Source organism: Lissotriton helveticus, chromosome 8 (genome assembly GCF_964261635.1).
Source record: "Lissotriton helveticus chromosome 8, aLisHel1.1, whole genome shotgun sequence".
Lineage (NCBI taxonomy): Eukaryota > Metazoa > Chordata > Amphibia > Caudata > Salamandridae > Lissotriton > Lissotriton helveticus.
In genome coordinates this window covers 1,642,244,921-1,642,262,558 of record NC_136069.1, presented here as the reverse complement: position 1 = coordinate 1,642,262,558, position 17,638 = coordinate 1,642,244,921, and positions in this window count along the sequence as shown.

Below are 17,638 nucleotides of genomic sequence, written 5' to 3'. Positions count from 1 at the left end.
TCTGCCATGTAAAGGCATGTCGATAATGACATTGGGGGCCCGTTGTGGCCCCCGGGGGGAGGTGGGTGTGGGTGGCAGCACTGGGGGATACCTATGGTACCCCCCTTTATTGCCATACACAAGGTGGCAGGCACCGTGCTGTGCCTGTCACGTTGTGCATTGCAATACACGACATGCCCCTTCAACATTGCAGTGGGTGCTGTTTACAGAACCACCCTCCACAATGCTAAAGGGTAGAATGCGCCTGCCAGTGTGGCGGGAGCACCCTAATTTGCCTCGTGGGACCGCAGCACCTTTGGCGGTTGGTCCAATTTTCCGTTACGATGTCCACCCACCAACGTAACGGGGTTAGTATTTATGCTTATGATGTAGGATGGACAGTGATGCTGTCAATGACTTGGAATTGTATTTTTATCCACCCAGAAATTCTCTTACATGTGTTCAATTCCAATCAATGCTACACTCAAATTAGTAAACTCTAACTAATTCACCTATTTTCATTGTGAAACATCACAACCTGTATTTACATGTCACACAACCTGTATATTGAATGGGTGTACTCCTAATGATTGTTGCATACTTCGTGAGTCCCAGGTCTATTTTGGAGATCTACAGGGCTTCCCAGAACATTTGTCTATCATAAGAAGTTGAACTAGAGATATTCTAGGCCATCAAACGTGTTTAGGGGTGGGGTAAATATTACCTTGGATTTCTTCAATCCTGTTCATTAAATATAACACCTGGGTAGCTCCACATATCAAGAGTTTAAAACCTTGTTTCAAAAACATAGTTTAAGGTCTAATAGTTGGATCAATTAGTACATGATTTATAATTGGATAGCATACCATAATGTAACATGCAGTGGCATGATTTGGCTTGGTATGTTTTAACACCCAATGGCCCAGTAGACTGTGAGGGGCACATTTCCAATGAATTCACGTAGCATGGCATAACAGGGGAACTTGTTTTGCTGCGTTGAGTGACAGTGAGAGAGAGGAAATGCTTCATATTACAAAGATATGGAACATCTCTGCTCTCTCCTTGTACTGGGATACTGTGTTATGCCAAGTACTAATGTAGGTAGCAATGCCCATTGGGCAAGGGTGCCTATTTTACACCCTGGATTGCTTTTCTGCATGAAGACAAACACTTCTGCACAAAAAGAATGCAGCACACATGAAGTAACAAGAAGAAATAAAAATATTTCTCCTTGTAATGCCTCATCATTGTTTACACATCACTTTGGTGTAAACTTGGGTTTACAAGTGTTTCTAAATCTGGATTTACATCAAAATAGGTGGGTGGAAGCAGAAGAACACTCATGTTCCACCCATGTAATTTTTACCTGACTAAATGTAATGCAAATTGATAAAAAGAAGAAGTATGCTGTTCCTAAGGGTGTTGAAGAATAAAGAAAGAAGGAAGTAACAGGCCATGTCAGTAACAACTGGTTTCCTCAAGGTGAAAGACATGACAAGGTCGGGAATACCCCTCTAGGGATAGCTCCTATAAGGAGCAAGGGCCCTCACACACCCTGAGGAGTGTCATGCTTCATCATAGGGCAGCTCCTCATTGGGCCAGCGCTGCAATGTCCAATGGGCCCCTCAGGAGGGCTCTTTGCCGGAGGTCTTCTCGGTTTGCCATCATGAAGCTAGATGGTATTATGAGAGGGTGCCTTTATGTTGTGAGTAGAAGTGGGATAGTGTATGTGATGAGAAGGACCAACCATAGTGCTCGCGTTTCCGGATTGGAGACTACCAGTGGCCGTCCGTCCCTCGACTCTTTGGTCTGTTTTTATTCATGGGCCAAGTACTCCTCGAATAAAAGGTTTTGGAGAATCCCGGACCTATTTGTATACTTCACATACACTATCCCAATTCTACTCACCACATAAAGGCATCCTCACATAATACCATCTAGCTTTACGACTGCAAACCGAGAAGACCATCGGCAAAGTGCAACCCGGCGGGCCCGTTGGGCATTGCAGTGCCAGCCCAACGAGTAGCTGCCCTATGATGAAGCATGACACCCTGGTGGGTGGGTGAGGCCCTTGCTCCTTATAAGAGCTATCCCTGGATCTTGTCTTGTTCCTTGAGGAAACCAGCCATTACAGACGTGGCCTATTACTTCCTTCTTTCTCCATTCTTCAACACCCTTAGGAACAGCATACTTCTTCTTTTTATCAGTCTTCTTTGGGCCTATATGCTGGACCTTGTAAGCCCCCCACCCCTCCCTGTGAGACTTCAATGTATTGCAAGAAAGTGCTATGTGCTTATTTCTGCCACTTACTTCACTTATCAAAAAGTTAAAAGATCTGGATAGTTAAAGAAGTGGTTTCCTAGCTTTATTAACCAGTAAACCATGTGGAGAAGAGTTACATTTTAGAACTATTCTGCTCTCTTGATGCCCCACCAGCGTAAATATATAGCTGTTACTCGAGTCAGAAGGGCATGTGCTGGTATTTTAGAAATAGATGTTGCATGAATGGAGGGAAGTCTTTCAATCCTGCAGGGCATAACTTTGTAATTTGAATTTATGAACAGTATGTGAATATTAATTGTTTCTTTTTGTCTTGGTAGGGTAAAGTTGTACTGGTGCTAATGATGACAGTGGCCACCAACTCCTCCATCACAGAATGTGTCTTTGCTGCTCTCCCATGGATGCAGGGGTGGCAGAATGTGCTTTCTATTTTATTGGCATTTCTTCTTATTTCATCTGTAGTGACCAATGTTTTCCTCACTCTAATAACATACAGGGAGCAAAGACTTCATGAACCCTTGTACTATTTCCTCTCCATGCTCTCCATACTGGACCTAGTTGCCTGTCTAGTCACCACACCCAAAATCCTTGACATCCTTTGGCTTTGAGCAAAGACCATTACTTTATCTGGATGCTTGATACAAATGTTTTTTATACACTGAGTGGCTATAATAGAATCAGGAATATTTGTGGCTATGGCTTTTGACCGCTACACTGCCATCTGTACTCCACTAAGGTACACTTCAATTCTCACCAACAGGTTTGTGATAAGCATCATGGTGGTGGTTACCCTCCGTTTTCATTTCAATACCTGTGCCTGTCTTCTCTGCCCAATTGATCTTCTGCTCCGGTTATGGTATTCAACACATTATGTGTACAACTGCAGCTCTAGCCAAACTGGCGTGCAATGACATTAGGCTCCCTATGACATACCATCTGGGCATTGCTAGCTTAATTGCATGGCTAGACCTGACAATGATCATTCCGTCCTACTGCCTGATCCTCAGGGCAGCATTTAAGCTCCATGGAAAGGGAGAAACAGGAAAGGCTCTCAGCACTTGCACATCCCACTTTATAGTTATATTATTTGCCTATTCACTTGTATTTGTGCTAGCAATCAATAAAGAGTAAACAAATGGTGTTTTTGAAAACACAGCCCTACTCAATACTCTACATTATTGTTTGCCACGCACCATAAATCCTTTGGTTTATGGATTCAGGTTCAAAATTATTATCCAAGGTTTCAGAAATATTTTTAGCAACTCATTTTGTTCCTCTAACCAGGGCAGATATCTAACATGAAAGGACTCATTTAGTGACCCTTTTGCACATCTTAGCAATTTGCAAACAGATAATTCACATCCATATTCATATACATCTTTAGTATAGTTACTCTGTTCCATTTGCAAATTAAGGGGACAGGAAGGTGTGAGTATTCTGCTACAGGGTTGGGCCAGAAAAATATAAAAACACCCATAAATGCACAGTTGAGTAGGAACTCACACACTTTGCAGTCAGTTTCTCATCATAGAAACATTTGTAAACATTATTAGATGAACAGCAGAAGTAAAGTTCTTGTGTACTATCCCAACCAGAAATGTCCACATTGCGTATCAATGCTTTTGTGAAGGGGGTGTAATTTGTGTAGAGATCTACACAGTAGCAAGTCACATCACAAATCTCCTCTCTGTAAGGGGTCAACAATGAAGCGCCAAGTGGTTTTTAGACTGGACGCATTTTGCGACCAACTGCAAATAGTTGTGTATGCATGTGTTATGGTATTAAAAAAGAGCAGATCCCCATCCCTGCATTTGCTTTTTCAAGTGCAAACATACTTTAAAAAAAAAAACAAGCCCATGTTTCTTAAAAGGATCAGTGTATTCATGTAGTGGGTGCTACCAGGGTTCACACATAATGAGACATGACCCAATCATAGGTATAGCACATACCTATCTGGTGGTTTCACCTAGAGAACACATAGTGTAAGATAAGTATTCAGAAGATGTGAAAGGTTAGTGCTAACAGTAAATATGTAGAATCCTAGGGTAAGTAAATCCCAAATTCTGGTATGACGTTGAGGATACAGGTAGTTGGATACTATCTTTTAGTATTTTCATCTTTATTCAAATACAAGTGAGCGCAAGAACAGCCGACACATGTTTCACCTAGATGTCCAAGGGGCCAAGGGCTTGTTCAAGGCTGAATAAGAAAAGTGAACATAGGAAATCTAAGTAACAATAGTGTATATATATGTAGTCGATGAGCATGTAATCACATTAGGTCAAATGTCAAGCAGAGACCCAGGGAGAATGTGGTGACGTGCGAGTAAGGTCTAGAAGAATAAGACATGCAGTCACCAAGACATGAGGAGGAAGAAAAGGAAAGGAAAGGGGAAGGTGAAGGAGGATTAAGAAGGAATAATGAGGAATAAGGCGAGAGGGAAAAGGGAAGAACTATAGGAAAAGTGGGATGGAGGATTGGAGCAAGTGTGGGTCAAGTCTGAATAAAGGGTACATTTGTGTGATTTAAAGTGCAGATTAAGTACACAGAAGAGACGATAAAGCAGTATGCACCAGATATAGCAGATTGAGTACAGAGGGGAGTAAGAGGATAAGCAAAAGAAGACCAAGAAAATAAAATATTATACATGTAAAACACAATGATAGCATTTAATTTTCCAATGTAATCAAGTTAATACCAAGGCTCATAAACTAAAAAGAGCATGATCACTCATAATAATTTTTGGTAATACACTGGTTTTGTGGCCAACATAATGCATATAGAAATAAGTCCAATAGGTTTGCCAGGTCGGCGCATTAAGTGAAAAGGAACATAATCACTCATAATATTTTGAGGTAATGCACTCGTTTTGTTGTGAATAATAGGCATAAGAATAACAGATAAGACGGTACTACACGGTAAATGACCACGATGTGACAGCTTCTGAATGCAAGGATCTAAAATCTATAAAAGTAATAAGGCAAGAGATCAGGCATAAGACAGAAAAGTAACCAATACACTGTAGGCATAAAATGACAGTAGGCGTTCTGCAGGTGCGCCTCCTAGGAAGGGGCTTGATAGGTCGTTAGTGAAACATGGTCAGAGAAAGCTGCCTTGTGTAATCTGGGAGAGTAAATGAAGCCCTCATGAGAGAAATATAATGGATCTGCCATAAGGGAGGATCTTATGTGTGCTCACTGAAGCTACACAAAATATATGTGCATATATTTCATCACGAAAGAAACATTGGATCAGCCATAAGAGAAAGACTGTATATGTGTTAGCGCAAGCTATGCTAAGGTGGTGCAGCAAAAACTAGAGGAACAACATAATGCCAAGTTCAAACAAAAAGAGTATGGTACACAAAAAAACAAAAGAAAGATTAGGGGATGTCTCATAAAAACAAGTAATAAAATCACTCCTATATCAAACCCAAGGGTGTTACATGTCTACTAATGGGCTGTATGTGAGTCAGGGAAGCTATGATATAAGTTGCAGCGAAGCAAAGAAGAACAAAAAGCCCCAGGGTATCTATAAAAATAACCAGTGCATATCCAGGGACAGCAGGGTCTGGTCGGGTTAACTTATTAGAAGACTGTCATTGCTTAAGTATCTGAAGAATCCCAGAAGGGGATGCGTAGTGCAGTGTAGGAAAGTAGGATCTGCTTTCATGGTTACCCCCACTTTGTGCTGGTGTCCTAACCGTTTACTCACTAGTGTGACTGGGATCTTGTTAATCAGGAACCCAGTCACTGTGCTTCCTCCCTAAATTGGCTAGGGTGTGTGACTGGTAAGTTTCTATTTGGCTATCGGGGCACCTGAGGTGCCTGAGGTACCTAAGGCAGGGGTACCAAAACGGTCCCCTGTGGGCTGCAGCATGTATTATGCCACCCACAAGGGACCCTCTTAAACTATAACTACAAACCTGCCATTACAGGCTGTGTGAGTTAGTGCGTGCAACTCTTACGAAGGATATGAGTTTCCTTCTATCTAACTTCACTGCACTTGGCATCTATAAGTCACCACTCTAGCAGGCCTTTCAGTCCCAAAGGCAGGGTTCTCAGTTATGAGTGTGAGGGAGGCCCTAAATTAGCAAATCACCCGTAAAAACCTCAGAGTTCATTCAATGAGCTTTGTAAGTGAATCAGCCATTAAGATATAGATAGGCCATTCGTCATTACACATTGACCATCTCTAAGCTGGCTGGAACGAACCTGGGCATGTTTGGCATCAAACATGTTAGAATCATACCCCATGATGGAGGTATGATTCCATCCATGGTAAGGCACCTCCAGGGAACCCTCCATGCTCTAGGGACTGATCTTACAGAGCCTGACAGCAACCTACGGCTGCTGCCAGCTGCCAACCCAATGTATGATTATGCCCTCCTGCTGCTGGGCCAAGCCTGAACAGGGGATGGTGGGACATTAGTGTTCCTGTTATAGGGAGGTGTGACCACCTCCCAGACAGGATTTAGTGTATTAGGCCGGGATGGGGGCGCTTTCCAGCACCACATAGTCTGCTGGAAGGGCACATTTGGTCCCCCTTGCATACTCAAGCTCACACTTGATCAGACCGTTGGCTTCCTGCTCTGGTGCAAAACAGGACAAAGGACATGGGAGTATCCTCCCCACAGTCCGACCTCTCATCTGGGAGGGACCCCTGAATCGTCCCAACCTTCACCTTAGGTTAAGGCCTTACCTGTGGGTGGATCCCTAGCTTTCTCATGGGATTTGATTCAGAACCAACTCCACTTGCTCTTTGACTGTATGGATATCTTGGCCAAGTTGTGCTGACTGTGCCAGACTGAACGCATTGTCCTTTGCTTTGGGACCGAGACTGCAACTGAGAGAAATCTACCTGCTCCTGACCTCATGTCCTGCAAACCCGCAGCACCATCAGTGACCGTTCTCCATACAGGTTCCATCCTGGGCCTGTAGACATCTAAAGACATCCAAAGGAATCTCCCTTGGAGTGAAGGAGTCACTCTCCTGCATCCACAAGCATCAACAGGTCTGCCAAACCTGGGCTCCAATGGACTCCAAAATGCTAAGCAACACAGGTGGTGGTTCTACACTCCCTTGAGGCCTGATTTGTCCTCTTGTCGATTTGAGGCCTGCATTCCTTGTAGTATGCCCTGCAACTGAACCCCTGTGAACCGCGTCGCTGCATCGCTTCATCACATGGTAATTGCATCGGCTACCACAACTGACTCGTATAAAGGGATTCTGATGAATCAAAAGGTTCTGTTGATGAGCCTGTCCCTTCTATACCTGACCCAGGCAGACGCGGTTGGTTGGACAGAAGGGTCCTGTTGCCTTCAGCATCACAGTGGCTCAGGCTGATTCGGTGTACCCGTATTTGAAGCCTCTTCATCATCTGACCTATTTCATTGATCTCGAGTGGCCTTCGTCTTTCGTGCCTCCTGGACATCAATAGTGGGATCGACTACTATTAGACACAAACCTGGGTCTGGGTTGCAACAGACTCTTTCACCTTTCTGCAGCAACAGTCTTGTCCTGAAGTCCTCAATTGTGCTCCACAGTGGTTGTAGGTATCCTGATTCCAGGGGTATCCACATGTGGGGTGAATCCTAAAACTTATGTCTTCCACTGGGTATCTTCGGGGTCTACTGGGAAGGGTTGTTGATATATGGTTTGGTCTCCCCAATTGGTACCACTTTGTATTGATGCTACTTGCTGTTCTAAGTCCAAAGTATTGAGTGCATTGTGAATATCTCCGGGTAGGAGATATTGTAACATGTTAGTGAGTGATTTTTTATATATATATTTTTATAAGTACACTTTGTGGTTCTTTGTCAATTAGTTTATACTACAAGATTAGGTACTGGTAAACCAAGCTGCTTGGCACTCCTCCTAGATTAAGCCGGAAGGTTGCTCTCCACACCTACCACTATGGTTATCTAAACCCCTAAAATCACCATAAGGGTCACCCGAGTTAGTGCATTGTACTACACTTACATAAGTGAGGACCATATACTGACCCGGGCATTCACATGTGGTCTCTGACGTCCAGTTGAGTTGAGGCAGCACTTAATTGACTACTCAATAAATGCTCTAATGTTGAGCTGGTAGTTGATGGGCAGTTGCCTTGAAAAATATATTTGATCCCCTTTATGACATATCCCTAAAACTCTGGCATTTTTCTTGACATCTCGCTATTTATTCGCGGTTTCTGTATTAGCACAACATAAGCACTTACTATCTTTGGCCTTTACTTTCCAGCCACTTTATTTTCCCATTCACTATTTCTTTGCGTAGTCACATCTGTTCTTTGCGCATAGTTATCCCCTGTACAGTCTGCAGAACCAGGTATTTATTTGGGAGTTCACTCAACTGCCATCCACACTTCCCCACATCTTTTCAGTGGATGTGCATTTGACTTTACACTCACCTATGTGGCTTCTAGACTCTCACCATTTTTTGGCACCTTAATGATGCCTGTCGGTTTACTACAGTCAAATTGCTATTTTTTACGGCAACCGGACGTCACCTTATGCCTTCCAGCTCCATATCAGAGCATTTATAGAGTAGTCAATCTGAGATCTACCCATACGCGACCGGACACCAGAGACCGCACTAGGCATCCTCTTCTGGGATGTTTCAGATACTTAAGCGATGACAATCTTCTAGTAAGTTAACCCCCCAGGCTCTGCTACCCGGGGAGATGCACTGGCAATTGTTCTAGACATTTGTGATCAATGCAAGGAGAAGGAAAATCTTTGATCCATCCAATTTCCTTGGGTTAACGCTAATTATCAAGAAGGGGGTGGATCACTTGTCCTGCTGAACCCGGATTACTCGGTATTCGTTGCGTCCCTTGGTAAAAGAACCCTCATGCACTCGAGTTGTTCAACGTGAGGTAGCGGTATATCTTGATTCTCCGCTAGGGCACTCTGGTATCTGCATAATCATAGGGTTTTTTTTATATATGCAGCCTCCACCAGGAGGTTTTAATCCAAGGTTGTGCAGTAGTGTCCAGTGATTAGTGGAAGTGGTGATATTAAAATAACTCAAAATCCAGGAGACGTATTTATTAATCTGGATTCGGGTTAGTAGTGTTGAAAAACTTCTTGGTATGCGCACTGAGAATATTAGGATTCTCTACGCTACCTGTCTTCGTGATTTTGAAAAGGTCGACATGTTTCAGCCCTTTCGTCAAATGATCAATGGGCTTTCTTCAGGACCAGGGTGTACGTGTAGGAAGGAGATAACTTTATCCCTTCTAATTGGAGTCACTCTTTTGATGCCTATAAAAATACAAAAGTGTTACCTTGGAGAAAGGTCAAGAGGACGTCTTATCGTTGTGTGAATACATTCCATATGTGAATGGTTAAAAACATTACACAATTTGCCAAAACTAGCTTGCCACTGCTACTACTTCAGGTAACCACTTACTCTTGCCTAGCAATCACCAACTAAAATGTGTGGATTGTTTGTTCTCTGTATTAATTGACCATTTCTGATTTTAAAAAATCATGCATTAATTCTCTGAGATCTCGATGTTCATGCATTACCCATATTCCTTTATGCGGCATTGTGGAGCTCAAATAGCAAAAAACAGATGCAGTAATTATTTGAACTCGTGTTCACTCAGCATTTATAAATTCTATGGCCGACGCATACTCTCTAGCGCTCTGAGGCTATATGGCATCCAGCCCTCGACTCCAGGCAGAATAGTACCTATTATTATACTTTATGCGGCAGTAAGGCGCTCAAAAGGCAAACAGTTGGTGCGGTGGTTATTTGGACTCGTGTTTATTCAGCATTTTTAAGTTCTATGGCAGACACCTACTGTTTGGCGCACTGACGCTATCTGGCAACCAGCCCACAACTCCAGGTTAAATTAGTACCTGTTAAATTATCAAGAGCCTTTCTCATGCCAGTGAGAGCGCGTTGTACATGAGTCTCTTTTAAGTGCCCTCCCGGTTTGTAAAAACAGACCCTTAACTAGAAGTGGAGATCATAAATTCCCAATGGCCATGCTAATGAGGGCGCGTCGCTTATTATATTCAAAACAAACGCTATGCTCGTTATTCAAGGGCCAGTAAGATTACACCTACCTCCTCACGTGTCAATACGTGTTTCCTCGGGTGCCCAAGGAGTCACTCTGATGGCCTCTGTCTACAAATAATAGAAGAGGAGGTCGATAAAGAATAAAATTAAAACTGATTTGGTACTTATCTCGAGAGGGGAGTCCTTTCCGCTTGTCTTTACCTGTAGGTCCGTCATGCGCTACTTGTGCTGACTCTGCCGAATGGGACCCGGTAGGGTTTCTAAGCAGAAAGATACTTTTATTACTTCCTAGGGTGTTCATGGCGATTGAAGACAGACTTTCGTGGTTATGTTGTTATGTTGGTAAAAAGGAAAGACTATCGTAATGGAAGAACTTTTACCATGAAAAATTATAAAATGCTTATATAATTATCCAGTATTTTACCCAAAAAATCGTCTGTATTTCAAAGTGCAGTCATTATTTTCTATTAGTGCGTGGGGGGAAATTGTATATTTTCACACTTGACGCATATACCGTATTTGCTATCGGTTGAATTATGGGACTTTGTTTGTTCTTGTCCCTGTTTTAATTTTTGTAAGTTTTTGTGCGACTCAATTTTAAGAGAGATTTTAGGGATAAACTAAACCACTTCTTTCGTATTTTACAATGGTTCTGGGAGATTGGTCTGGCGGAAGCAGTGTTACATCTGAGTGGTACTTCAGTGATGTTGTTTCTTATCTGTATTAGGTATCTTTTATGTTACTACAAATGTTTTCAAGGAGAAGCTATTAGTATGTTTGTGCGATGTTGGTTATTCATATTTGCTCTGGTTAAGGGTATTGGTGATCTCTATCGGTTCATACTGGCCCAGGGCCCGTTATCATTCAGTCCTCGTACATCTGTGCCCAATCGATGCACCCATCTCTGTTCCTTTTCGTAAAGGATACGTTCTGCATTATGATCTCTAATCTGCAGTGTCTCAAGAATTAGCCACTGTATGTCATCCACTGTGTGGCCTTTTTCCAAGTAATGTGTGGCCATTTTCGTTGTCGTTTTTCTACATTTGACGTTGCTGCGATGCTCGCAGATCCTATGTTTTGCCTTGCGGCACGTCATTCCTATGTAGCTCATGCTACAAGGACATGTGATCATGTAGATCACATGACTTGTGTTGCAGTTCGTATGGCTGCGTATGGTCCATTTGAAATTTGGCAAAAGTTCCAATTCCTTAGTTGGTTTTGTTAATGGACATACTGAACAGGTCCCGCAGGGAAAGTGCCCCATTATTGGTGGTAAGTCCCAAAGGGTAGTCTGACTTCGTGGGGCCTGCGGTTTGGGTCTCGTGTGGACCAATTGATCTTTCAGGTTCATTGTCCGTCTGTTGGCGGAACGGGGTTTGGGCCAGGTGATGTTCGCAGAGGTCAGAATTCGCCAATGTTTGTTTATAATTTTCTTAACTTGGTATGCCACTGGGCTACAGGTGGTGACATATGTAAGGAGATTTTCTCCTTCAGATCTTACTGTCTCTTCGAGGAGGTTCTCTCGGTGCTGATTTCTCGCTCTTTTTTTGCATTTCCTGATGGTTCTTTGCCAATAATCACGTGCTGCAAGTTTTGTGCACAGATCAGTGGCTTGGCTTTGATAGTCTGTTATTTTGCTACAGTTCCTCCGCAGCCATAAAAACTGACTATAAGGAAGATTTTCCCTTAATGGGCGCGGATGATAACTGTTGAATGACAGAAGACTATTCTTTGCCGTTGGTTTGAAGAATGTTTTCGTGTGTAAATGGTTATCCTCAACCAATATTGTAATATCTAGAAAGTCAATACTTTTCTTGTCTGCAACATAGGTAAATTTTAGCCATTCGTCTTGCATGTTTAACCATGTATGGAATTTGATCAAGCTTTCGTTATCACCCTTCCAAATTGAAAGAATATCGCCAATATAACGTCTCCAGAAGTAAATCTGGTGTTGGTAAGGGTTTTGATGCGCATGTACGATTTGCTTTTCAAAGTTGCTGACGTAAAGTCCGGCCAGACTAGGAGCAAAGGTACTTCCCATGGAAGTACCATGGCGTTGCTTATACATTGTGTTCTCATACTGGAAGAAGTTCTCTGTCAATGCCAAATTACAACATTCTAAAACGAAATGTCGTGGTGTCTTTTAATCCCACTCTTGTTCGAATAGGAGATTCTCCAAAGTTTCCAGGGTTTTCTGTTGTGGCAGGGTCGTATACAGACTTTCTACGTCCAATCCTACTAAAATCATGGAGTCCTCTGAATAGGTTATCTGTGTAAGTTGGTTCAAGAGGTCTCTTGTATCTTTTAGGTAGGTCGGTGTTCGTTGTACCATTGGTTTTAAGTATTCATCTGCAAATTGTAATAATGGTTCCAGTACAGACCCAATGCCTGAGACAATGGGTCTGCCTGGAGGAGGTTGGCGGGCTTTATGAATTTTCGGAAGGGAATAGAAATATGGTGTCCTTGGTGTTTTCGTCATGAGGAATTCTCCTTCCTTCTTTGAAATCCTATTATTGGTTTCAGCCTCTTCAATCGTCAATGCGATTGTTCATTGTAACCTCGGTGTTGGATCTGTTGTTATTACTTCATAGAACCGGCTGTCCGAAAGGAGATCAAGGCATTGTTGTTGGTAGCCGTCTCTACTGAGCAGGACTATTCCACCCCCTTTGTCCGCTGGTTTTATCACGATTGATTCGTCATTCTTCAAACTGTTCAAAGCTTGGCGTTCAGATCTGGTCATATTCTGGAAAGTTTTTGTAGAGTCATTGCTCAAAGTGTCTAGTTCTTTCATCACGGCTTGTTCAAACGTTCCGATTTCCATCGGTACCTGGGAATTCAATGGGCAGAATTTGGATTTTAGACGTAAATAAGTATCTCCCTCTTTGGGTGGAGGGGTCTGGTTGGAGAAGAAGGCTTTCAGTTTTAATTTCCGACGGAATTCCGATACCTCGCATTTTGTTCTAAAAATATCCACTGTTGGTGTCGGAACATAGCCTAGGCTTTTGTTTAGGACAGTAGTCTCATCTTGGGATAGAACCCGGTCTGATAAATTTACGATGAGGGAGTTATGCTTGGTCCTGCTTTGGCTTTCGTCACGCTCCTGGTTTGATATTGGCGTGTTTGATCTGACCACGTCACTCCTCTGCGTCGTTGATTCTGTGGTGCTTGACCTCCCCCTAAAAAAGGAACTCGTTGATTGTAGTTCTGTCCGTTTCTTGGTTGATATTGTTTTGGGTTCCTCATTGGGGGGCCTGGAAAGTATGGATTCATCCATCCTTGAAAGTGTGGATGGTAAAGCTGGAAGGTTGGTGGACCCATTTGTTGTTGTGGCCACATATTTCGTCCTCTACGGTTGCCTCTCCGATTGTAATTTCCTCTTCTATTTGTATTTTGCTGATCGTCTCCACCAGAATCGCTGCCGTCTCCAGATACACTACTGTTTGAGCCATAATTAGACGAGTTATCATTGGACCTATAGTCTTTACTACTATAGGGATGTATCTTTTCCAAGGAGAACTTCTTCAGCTCCTTTGCCAGTTTCTGCATCTTTGATTGCGTTAGAAATTCTTCCATTTCACTCATTTCTTTATTTATTTTATCCAAGGTTGTTTTATAAATTGTTATATGGACCATGTTGTTTAATTGTGTCTCAATTACTCGGATTTTGATTGTCAATTCTTCTGTTAGTCTACTTGCTGTTTTTATAATCAAGACTAGATAGTCACGAGTACATTTCCAAGATATTGCAGACCAGTCCTTACAGAATGCCAAATCTTTCAGGAATATGCGTGGAGAGTTCGTCACCCAGAGTCCACGTGGGGGCGCATTTGCTCTTAAATATTCGGTCATGATGATCCCGTGGACCGCTGTTCTTACTTGTTCTTTCTTCAGATCTGTTAATTCATCCCATTCGTTTGTGTTAGCTAGGGTTTGAGTCAGATTTCCCTCGGCTCGAAGTGGTGGTTTCGCTAGTATGGCATCAATATCTTCAATGGAGTAGCTCAGGCCGAAATTCTCTGCCATGTTCTTCTCAGGACAGTTGCTACTCTTAGACTTGTTGTTCTTGGTACCTATCAAACGATAGTGTAGTTTCTTTCTTTTTACTCCCACTGCTGTTCACAGCTAGATATGTGTGATCAATGTAAGGAGAAGGAAAATCTTTGATCCATCCAATTTCCTTGGGTTAACGCTAATTTTCAAGAAGGGGGTGGATCACTTGTCCTGCTGAACCTGGATTATTCGGTATTCGTTGCGTCCCTTGGTAAAAGAACCCTCATGCACTCGAGTTGTTCAACGTGAGGTAGCGGTATATCTTGATTCTCCGCTAGGGCACTCGGGTATCTGCATAATCATAGTTTTTTTTTATATATGCAGCCTCCAACAGGAGGTTTTAATCCAAGGTTGTGCAGTAGTGTCCAGTGATTAGTGGAAGTGGTGATATTAAAATAACTCAAAATCCAGGAGACGTATTTATTAATTTGGATTCGGGTTAGTAGTGTTGAAAAACTTCTTGGTATGCGCACTGAGAATATTAGGATTCTCTACGCTACCTGTCTTCGTGATTTTAAAAAGGTCGACATGTTTCAGCCCTTTCGTCAAATGATCAATGGGCTTTCTTCAGGACCAGGGTGTACAAGTAGGAAGGAGATAACTTTATCCCTTCTAATCGGAGTCACTCTTTTGATGCCTATAAAAATACAAAAGTGTTACCTTGGAGAAAGGTCAAGGGGACGTCTTATCGTTGTGTGAATACATTCCATATGTGAATGGTTAAAAACATTACACAATTTGCCAAAACTAGCTTGCCACTGCTCCTACTTCAGGTAACCACTTACTCTTGCCTAGCAATCACCAACTAAAATGTGTGGATTGTTTGTTCTCTGTATTAATTGACCATTTGTGATTTTAAAAAATCATTCATTAATTCTCTGAGATCTCGATGTTCATGCATTACCCATATTCCTTTATGCGGCATTGTGGAGCTCAAATAGCAAAAAACAGATGCAGTAATTATTTGAACTCGTGTTCACTCAGCATTTATAAATTCTATGGCAGACGCATACTCTCTAGCGCTCTGACGCTATATGGCATCCAGCCCTCGACTCCAGGCAGAATAATACCTATTATTATACTTTATGCGGCAGTATGGCGCTCAAAAGGCAAACAGTTGGTGCGGTGGTTATTTGGACTCGTGTTTATTCAGCATTTTTAAGTTCTATGGCAGACGCCTACTGTTTGGCGCACTGACGCTATCTGGCAACCAGCCCACAACTCCAGGTTAAATTAGTACCTGTTAAATTATCAAGAGCCTTTCTCATGCCAGTGAGAGCGCGTTGTACATGAGTCTCTTTTAAGTGCCCTCCCGGTTTGTAAAAACAGACCCTCGACTAGAAGTGGAGATCATAAATTCCCAATGGCCATGCTAATGAGGGCGCGTCGCTTATTATGTTCAAAATAAACGCTATGCTCGTTTTTCAAGGGGCCAGTAAGATTACACCTACCTCCTCACGTGTCAATACGTGTTTCCTCGGGTGCCCAAGGAGTCACTCCGACGGCCTCAAATGGACCGTACGCAGCCATACGAACTGCAACACAAGTCATGTGATCTACATGATCACATGTCCTTGTAGCATGAACTACATAGGAATGACGTGCCGCAAGGCAAAACAAAGGATCTGCGAGCATCGCAGCAACGTCAAATGTAGAAAAACGACAACGAAAAAGGCCACACATTACTTGGAAAAAGGCCACACAGTGGATGACATACAGTGGCTAATTCTTGAGACACTGCAGATTAGAGATCATAATGCAGAACGTATCCTTTACGAAAAGGAACAGAGATGGGTGCATCGATTGGGCACAGTTGTACGAGGACTGAATGATAACGTGCCCTGGGCCAGTATGAACCGATAGAGATCACCAATACCCTTAACCAGAGCAAATATGAATAACCAACATCGCACAAACATACTAATAGCTTCTCCTTGAAAACATTTGTAGTAACATAAAAGATACCTAATACAGATAAGAAACAACATCACTGAAGTACCACTCAGATGTAACACTGCTTCCGCCAGACCAATCTCCCAGAATCATTGTAAAATACGAAAGAAATGGTTTAGTTTATCCCTAAAATCTCTCTTAAAATTGAGTCGCACAAAAACTTACAAAAATTAAAACAGGGACAAGAACAAACAAAGTCCCATAATTCAACCGATAGCAAATACTGTATATGCGTCAAGTGTGAAAATATACAATTTCTCCCCACGAACTAATAGAAAAGAATGACTGCACTTTGAAATACAGACGATTTTTTGGGTAAAATACTGGATAATTATATAAGCATTTTATAATTTTTCATGGTAAAAGTTCTTCCATTACGATAGTCTTTCCTTTTTACCAACATAACAACATAACCACGAAAGTCTATCTTCAATCGCCATGAACACCCTAGGAAGTAATAAAAGTATCTTTCTGCTTAGAAACCCTACCGGGTCCCATTCGGCAGAGCCAGCACAAGTAGCGCATGACGGACCTACAGGTAAAGACAAGTGGAAAGGACTCCCCTCTCGAGATAAGTACCAAATCAGTTTTAATTTTATTCTTTATCGACCTCCTCTTCTATTATTTGTAGATTGAGGCCGTCAGAGTGACCCTTGGGCACCCGAGGAAACACGTATTGACACGTGAGGAGGTAGGTGTAATCTTACTGGCCCCTTGAATACGCAGCGTATTAAGAATGCGGGACACTGATCAAGAGAAATATTAGGTAAGGGACAGTGTGGGTAACTATTACTAAGACGCGCATTAACAAATAGATCATCAGAATTAAGTATGTCTTGATTTCTCTTACCAGACTGACTAAAACGCAAATAAACTTCCAAAGCATAAATATTGGAGTGAGTGAAAAACGGAGAAAGGTACAATTTACTACTTACCGTATTATTATTATTACGTTAATATTTAGGGAAAGGTCTCCCTTTTAAATTTCTTTCTTGCTTCGCATGGTGTAAACAGTTATACATAGAACGAGGTTACGGTGTTTATGATAGTATTGTATACATATTATATTTTAGTGGTGATATTGCTTAGAACCTCCCTATATCATTCCAGGAATTGTTGCTTTCAAGGCCAAATAAGTGCGGAAATTCCTATATATTAGAAGGATATTGATCTTTTTTCAAGGTAATACGACTTTGTGATACACATGACTTTGGCTCTATGACAGAATGTTTTTCTGTATTCAACTTTTCTACACTGGGATCCACTGTTAGTGTACAAGATATGTCACTTTAATGAGGGTGCTGTGTACGTTTTCACCTAGGTGGTGACTTCATATACCC